The following is a 6438-nucleotide window of genomic DNA, read 5'->3' on the forward strand; positions in this document are numbered from 1 at the left end:
CAGGGATCGAATGGTGTTTTATATCGGAGGGAATGGCGTTTTATATCGTAGGGAATGGCGTTTTATGTTGTAGGGAATGGCGTTTTATATTGTAGGGAATGACGATTTATATTGTAGGGAATGGCGTTTTATATTGTAGGGATCGAATGGTGTTTTATATCGTAGGGAATGGCGTTTTATATCGTAGGGAATGACGTTTTATGTTGTAGGGAATGGCGATTTATATTGTAGGGAATGACGTTTTATAGTGTAGGGAATGGCGTTTAATATTGTAGGGAATGGCGTTTTATATTGTAAGGAATGACGTTTTATATTGTAGGGAATGGCGTTTAATATTGTAGGGAATGGCGTTTTATATTGTAAGGAATGACGTTTTATATTGTAGGGAATGGCGTTATATATTGTAGGGAATGGCGTTTTATATTGTAAGGAATGACGTTTTATATTGTAGGGAATGGCGTTTTATATTGTAGGGAATGGCGTTTTTGATAGTTTGACGTGATGTTTTTGTATTTTGACAGGACGTTTTAGACATCAGGACGCGACTGTTTTTTTTACATTTACTGACACAGAGATCCATCTCTGATAAATCTTTAAATTAGAAGTGTGTCAAAATCGCCATGCCGCAATACCAAAAACGTCAAGTCCTACTGTCAAAACCGTCACGCCCACTATCAAAAGCGTCCACCTTATATAAAAATATCACGCTCCTATATAATAAAAAAAAATAAAAAAAAAAAAAAGCTACGTCCTAATGTCTAAAACGTCCTGTCAAACTATAAAAACGTCCTGCCCCTATTATCAAAAACCTCACGTCCTACAATCAAACATGCCATTCTGTACAATATAAATAATACGCCATTCCCCATTTTCAAAAGCGTCACGCCAAACTATCAGGAACGTCTCAAATTACTAAACGTTCTCAACTAAAATATTCTTAGATATAAAATTTTCCATTAAATGTTCTATCTAGATGGCATGAAAATCCTTACCTGTGTAAACTGATTTCTTTACATCAATTCGTTTACGTATTATTTGGTTACCTATTCCTTATTTTGTATGGAAATCTAAATATAAAAACATACATGACACTTACACTTTGAGATAATAAAGGTAAATGAACTACATGTACAACTCTGTCACATACAGATATAACAAGGAAAACATACATACCCATTTTGTCGAGTTCTGTTGTTCTGTTTAATCCATTTTCTTATCTGAATAAAGAAATGAATAAAAAAATACAATCATTTTTTAACATTTATAGCGAACAAGGTATCAATAGCATATTGAACATAACACGTACATGTACGTTTGAAACTACAGGTAAGTATGCGATGCCCTCGCTGTTACAGATGTGTAACTACTGAGTCAATTCCCTCGCCTTTACAGTTATGTACATTGTAACTACGTATATGTAGTCAACGCCCCCGCCGTTACAGATATGCAACTTTTTATATGTTTCTTTGTCAATGCTTAAACACTTTATCTATAAACTTAATGCTCATGGTTAGAGGATAGTCGCTATGTAATCAATCCACGTCAATGCCCTCACCATTAACCTTTGTAACAACGTAGTCTATGCCCTCGTGTATGAACTTTGTAACAACGTTGTCAATGCCCTCAACATATAACGTTTCAGCCACGCAGTCAATGCCCTAATCGCTTAACTTTGTAATCGTAGCCATAAAACTGTGTAGCCGCGCCGTCAATGCCCTCACCATAACACTTTGTAAGAACACAGTTTATGTCCTCGCTTTTGAACTTTGTAACAAAAGTCAATGCCCTCCACACTAAACTTTTTAACCACGTAGTCCATGCCCTCGCCATTTAACTTTGCAACTATGTAGGTCAATGATCTCACCAATAACCTTTGTAGCCATATAGTCAATGCCCTCACCATTTAACTATGTAACCACGTAATCAATAGCCTCACCATTTTGCTTTTGAACTACGCAGTCAATAGGTACCATTTAAGTTTGGAACTATATAGTCAATACCCTCACCATTTAACTTTGTAACCATATAGTCAAGGCCCTTACCATTTAACTTTGAGACTTCGTGGTTAATGCCCTCACCGTTTAACTGGGTAACCATATAGTCAATGCCTTCACCATATAACTTTGTAACCATGTAGTCAATTCCCTCACCATTCACCGCTTGAACCGTGTATTTAATGCTCTCGCCATTTAACTTTTGTAACCAGGTGGTCAATGTCCTTACAATTTAACTTTATTACCATGTAGTCAAAGCCCTTACCATTAAACTTTATAACCGTATAGTGAACACCCTCATCATGAACTTTTGTAATCACGAGGTCAATGCCATCACAATTAAATTTTGGAACTTCGTAATCAATGCCTGCACCATTTGACTTTATAACCATGTTGTTTATGCTATCACCATTCAATTTAGCAACAATAAAGTCACTGCCCTCACCATTTACCATTGTAACCAGGAAGTCATTGCCCTCACCATTTAACTTTGTAACCAGGTCAGCAATGCCCTCGACATTTATTTTTGTAACTATGGAGATTATGCTTCCATCATTTAACTTTTGTAACCAGGTTATCAATGCCCTCACTATTCAACTTTGTAACTATTAAGTCAATGCCTTCACAATTTAACTTTGTAACCATTAAGTCAATGTCTTCACCATATAACTTTGTCACCATGTAGTCAATAACCTTACTATTTTAATGTGTAACCATGTTGCCAATGCCCTCACCATTTAACTTCGTAACAATGTAATCAATACCCTCCCATTTAACTTTGTAACCACGTAGTCAATGCCCTCAACATTTAACTTTGTAACCATGTAGTCAATGCCCCCATCATTTAACTTTGTAACCATGTATTTAATGTTCTCTCCATTTAAATTTATAACCAGGTAGCCAATGCCCTCACCATTTAACTTAGGATCTTTGTTGTCAATGCTCTCACCATTAAACTTTGTAACCAAGTAGGCAATGCCCTAACCATTTATTTTTGTAACCATTGAGTATATCCCCTTACAATTTAACATTGTAACCAATGCCCTCACCATTTATCTTAGGATCTTCATAGTCGATGCCCTTACCAGTTAACTTTGTAACCACATAGTCAATGCCCTCACCATTTTTTTCTAACTATGGAGTATATGCTTCCACCATTTAACTTGTGTAAACAGGTTATCAATGCCCTCACTATTTAACTTTGTAACCATTAAGTCAATGCCTTCACCATTAAACTTTGTTACCATGTAGTGAATAACCTCACCATTTAAATGTTTAACCATTTAGCCAATGCCCTAACTATTTAACTTTGTAACCACGTAGTCAATGCCAACACCATTTAACTTTGTAACCATATAGTCAATGCTCTCGACATTTAACTTTGTAACCACGTAATCAATGCCCTCAACTTTTTTTATAACCATGTAGTCAATGCCCCTACAATTTAATTTTTGATCTACGTAGTCATTGCCCTCAGCATTTAACTTTGTAACCATGAAATCAATACCCTCTTCATTAAACTGTGTAACCATGTAGTCAATGCCTTCACCATTTAATTTTGTAACTACATAGTTAATGCCATAACCATTTAACTTTGTAACCATATAGTCATTACCCTCACCATTCAACTTTGTAACCATGTAATCAATGCTCTCACCATTTTACTTCGTAACTATGTAGCCAATGAAATCATCTTAACAGATACACTTCTTTTCCAATGCCTTAACACTTTAATTATGCACTCATAATGCCTCCATGGTTTCAGTAATGCACTCGCCATTACACCCTGTACCAACATAGGAAATGCCCTCGCAATCACACCTTGTAACATCAGAGTTAATGCCCTCACCGTTACACCCTGTAACAACAGAGTCAATGCCCTCGCCATTACACCCTGTAAAAACAGAGTCAATTCCCCCACAATTACACCCTGTAAAACCAGTGTCAATTGCCCTCGCAATTACACCTTGTAACATCAGAGTTAATGCCCTCGCCATTACATCCCTTAACATCAGAGTCAATACCCTCGCAATAACACACTGTAACAACAGAGTGAATGCCCACGACATTACACTCTGTAACAACAGAGTCAATGCCCTCGCAATTACACTCTGTTGTATCAGAAGCAATGCCCTCACCATTACACACTGTAAAAACAGAGACAATTGCCATTGCAATAATTACACCTTGTAACACTAGAGTGAATTAACTCGCCATTACACCTTGTAACAGTATCAATACCATCACAATTACACCTTGTAACACTATAGTCAATGCCCTCGCCATTACTACCTGAACAACAGAGTAAATGCCCTGGCCATTAGCCTTGTAACAACAAAGTCAATGCCCTCACCATTTCACCCTGTAGCAACAGAGTCAATAACCTCACCATTACACCCTCTAACAACAGAGAAAATGACCTCGCCATTATATCTTGTAACAACGGAGTCAATGCCCTCACCCTTATACCTTGTAACAACAGATTCGATGCACTCGCCATTATAATCTGTAACATCAGAGTCAATGCCCTCACCATTACACCATATAACAACAGAGTCTATGCCCTCCCAATCACACACTGTAACAACAGAGTCAATGCCCTCGCAATTACACCTTGTAACAACAGATATAATTGCCCTCGCCATTATACATTGTAACAACAGAGTCAATGCCCTCACCATAACACCTTGTAACAACAGAGTTACTGCCCTCGCCATTATACCTTGTAACAACAGTTACTGCCCTCACCATTATACCTTGTAACAACAGAGTCAATGTCCTCGCAATTACACCCTGTTATATCAGAGGCAATGCCCTCACCATAACACAGTGTAAAAACAGAGTGTAATGCCCTCGCCATTACACTCTGTAACAACAGAGTCAATGCCCTCGACATTACACCCAGTAACAACAGAGTCAATGCCTTTGACATTACACTCTTTAATAACAGAGTCAATGCCCTCGCCATTACACCCTGTAAAATCAGAGGCGTTGTCCTCACCATCACACCCTGTAAAACAGAGTCAATTGCCATTGCAATAATAACACTTTGTAACAACAGTATCAATACCCTCGCCATTACACCTTGTATCACTAGAGTCAATGCCCTCGCAATTACACCTTGTAACGCTTGAGTCAATGCCCTCGCCATATACCCTGTAACAACAGAGTCAATGCTCTCGACATTACACCCAGTAACAACAGAGTCAATGCTCTCGACATTACACTCTTTAACAACAGACTCAATGCCCTCGCCATTACACCCTGTAAAAACAGAGTGTAATGCCCTCGCCATTACACTCTGTAACAACAGAGCCAATGCCCTCGAGATTACACCCAGTAACAACAGAGTCAATGCTCTCGACATTACACCCAGTAACAACAGAGTCAATGCCCTCGCCATTACACCTTGTCAATGCCCTCGTCATTACACCCTGTCAATGCCCTCGCCATTACATCCCTTAACATCAGAGTCAATGCCCTCAGCATAACACAGTGTAAATACAGAGTGTAATGCCCTCGCCATTACACTCTGTAACAACAGAGTCAATGCCCTCGAAATTACACCCTGTAAAAACAGAGTCAATTGCCATTGCAATAATTACACCTTGTAACACTAGAGTCAATTAACTCGCCATTACACTTTGTAAAAACAGTATCAATACCCTCGCCATTACACCTTGTATCACTAGAGTCAATGCCCTCGCAATTACCCCCGGTAACATCAGACTTACTGCCCTCGTAATTACACCCTGTAACAACAGAGTCAATGCCCAAGACCATACACTCTATAACAACAGAGTCAATGCCCTCGCCATTATACATTGTAACATGAGTCAATGACCTCGCCATTACACCCTGTAACAACAGAGTCAAGGCCCTCGCCATTACACCATGTAACAACATAGTCAATGCCGTGGCAATCACACACTGTAACAACAGAGTCAATACCCTCACCATTACACCATGTAGCAACAGAGTTACTGCCTTAGTAATTACACCCTGTAAAACAGATTCAATGACCTCACCATTACACCTTGTAACAACAGAGTCAATGACCTCGCCATTACACACTGCCAATGCCCTAGCAATTGCACCTTGTAACAACGGCGTCAATATCCTGGCCATGACACCCTGTATCAACAGAGTCAATGCCCTCGACATAACACCCTGTAACAACAGAGTCAATGCCCTTGCCATTACACCCACTAAAAACAGAGTCAATGCCCTCGCCATTACACAGTGTAAAAACAGAGTCAATTCCCTCGCCATTACATCCCTTAACATCAGAGTCAATGCCCTCGTAATTACACACTGTAAAAACAGAATGTAATGCCCTCGCCATTACACTCTGTAACAACAGAACCAATGCCCTCGACATTACACCCGGTAAAATCATAGGCATTGTCCTCACCATCACACCCTGTAAAACAGAGTCAATTGC

The 6438-nt window shown here is 39.0% G+C and overlaps 1 long non-coding RNA gene across 1 annotated transcript in view; it reads right to left on the minus strand.

Moving 5' to 3' along the window:
* Positions 1 to 1170: 1170 nt before the first annotated feature.
* LOC110450889 overlaps positions 1171 to 6438 on the minus strand; it is a 14409-nt gene continuing 9141 nt past the window's right edge. Inside the window, exon 2 of the long non-coding RNA XR_002463016.1 lies at positions 1171 to 1217. This is a non-coding gene — a long non-coding RNA (uncharacterized LOC110450889). The remainder of the gene's footprint in view (positions 1218 to 6438) is intronic.

This window comes from Mizuhopecten yessoensis, unplaced genomic scaffold (genome assembly GCF_002113885.1).
Source record: "Mizuhopecten yessoensis strain PY_sf001 unplaced genomic scaffold, ASM211388v2 scaffold569, whole genome shotgun sequence".
Lineage (NCBI taxonomy): Eukaryota > Metazoa > Mollusca > Bivalvia > Pectinida > Pectinidae > Mizuhopecten > Mizuhopecten yessoensis.